Raw genomic sequence first — 2,269 nt, 5'->3', positions numbered from 1 at the left:
TATCTGAAGAAATATTTCCAATTAGCAACTAACACGGATGGAAACCATATATTGCGCTGATAATTTTTTTTAAACTTCACGAATGCCACTAACCACTCGGTTACTTGCACATTTTTGAAAACGAACGTTTAGGGTTGCTGGGTTGACAGGTTTGTGTATGCACACAGACAACCATTGTGAAGCAGGCAGGAGCGATTCAAAATGAGCCAAATACCCGAGAAAGGACGAATAGTTCAAATTTCGGTGTCACCCACTCTATTTCATCCTAAACAAACCAGAAAGGGGGCTCAATGTTCAAAATACCGGAATTGTCTTTTAAATTTTTTGAACTCGGGGCGTTAGTGCGTTGGGCGCCTTACTGCGTTTACGTGCATAATTACGTGCGTCTGCCGCGTCTAACGCCCCTAATGCGACGCTTCAACGCGTGTAACGCGTCTACGCGCCTATACCAATGGTTCCCAACGCCCCAAACGCGAGTAACGCGGTTGGTGTGGCCGTACCTTAACATCCACAGCGTCTGAAGCTAAGCTAACAGAGGCTGTTGATAAAACTGAAGTAGGCCTACAATGGCGGAATGTACTGGATCTGACATAGAAGATTTCACCATGCAAAAGTTCACAATTTTCGAAAGAAATACAGTTCACCAACTAATACTCTTCACTAGAAATGTTGTGTGAAATGATTTTCAAGCAGTCTTGCGGTATTCGTTTGGTTCACGTGAAATCATTATCAGATAAAGATTATTGGTGGCCAAGTGCCTCACTTTAGCGTCCTTCACCCATCCAGCAACAGCATATTGTTAGGCATCAGTGCTCTTGAACGCTTTCAAGATATCTTCACTGTATGGGGAGGGGTTGTGGACTAAATAAATATATACGTCATGAAAATTGATTTGAGGCAAGCGTGAGGCCGATACTAATGGACTAAAAAAAACTGGGGGTAACAAATGAGGATCGGATTTTTCCAGATATCTCTGTCTCTCTCACATTCAGATGAGCGGTGTGGGCGGTGTGACACCAAATTTGTACCGGGTGCCAAATTTGTACTGGGTACGTAATCAGTTGTCCGTTGCCGGGCAACAGACAACAGATTACGTACCCAGTTGTCCGTTGCCAGGCAGGTTTAAAAAAAAAAAACGCGCTCATGTTGCCAAAGACGAAATAATATAATACAGATAACGGATCGCTAGATAACACTTGTTTTTACTTTATATTTGTATTGTATTTAATTGTTTAATCGAATTTAGCTAGTAAACGGAGTGTTTAAAGTGTATCATAGTCTAGCTAGCTTGTGTTAATTTAATTTCCTTAATTTAATTTAGAGATTAGATTAAAGGTAATAGATAGGGTTAGAGTTAGGGTTAGGGTACAAATTTGGCACCCGTACAAATTTGGTGTGACAGCTGTTATACTAGGCGAGATCGGTCGTGCAAATGGCGGTGTCACACCAAATTTGTACCGCCTACGTTATCCATACGTAATCCATTCCAAACCTGCCTGGCAACAGACGATCGCGTCGAGCGTTGCCTGGCAACGGACGATTGCGTCGAATGATGTGGGAAGGTTCAAGAACATTCGCAAACTCGTTCATTGAGCGCGACAAGACAGATAACACTTACATTTATTAGCGTTCCTAACTTTATATTTGTATTGTATTGTATTTATCTATTTCCCTAAACAGTAATAGCTAAATGTTATGGGGATAATGTGAATAATAATAATAAAAAACATTTACCTGTTAGTAAATGCCTGCTCACCTATCTACCCATCTATCTATCTATCTATTATCTATCTATCTATCTATCTATCTATCTATCTATCTATCTATCTATCTATCTATCTATCTATCTATCTATCTATCTATCTATCTATCTATCTATCTATCTATCTATCTATCTATATATCTATCTATCTATCTATCTATCTATCTATTACCTATAATCTATTATCTAAATTAAATTAACACAAGCTAGCTAGACTATGATACACTTTAAACACTCAGTTTACTAGCTAAATTCGAAAAAAAACAATTAAATACAATACAAATATAAAGTAAAAACAAGTGTTATGTATCGATCCGTATTATATTATTTCGTCTTTGGCAACATGAGTGGGAATGTTTTTGAAACCTGCCTGGCAATGGAAAACCCCTTACGTAATCTGTTGTTCGTTGCCTGGCAACGGACAACTGATTACGTGCCCGGTACAAATTTGGCGCCCGGTACAATTTGGTGTGACAGCAGCGTTCCAGAAAACGTGAGTAGATGAAC

The sequence above is a fragment of the Gadus chalcogrammus genome, chromosome 2, assembly GCF_026213295.1.
Source record: "Gadus chalcogrammus isolate NIFS_2021 chromosome 2, NIFS_Gcha_1.0, whole genome shotgun sequence".
Classification (NCBI taxonomy): Eukaryota; Metazoa; Chordata; class Actinopteri; order Gadiformes; family Gadidae; genus Gadus; species Gadus chalcogrammus.
This window is presented reverse-complemented; position numbering follows the sequence as displayed.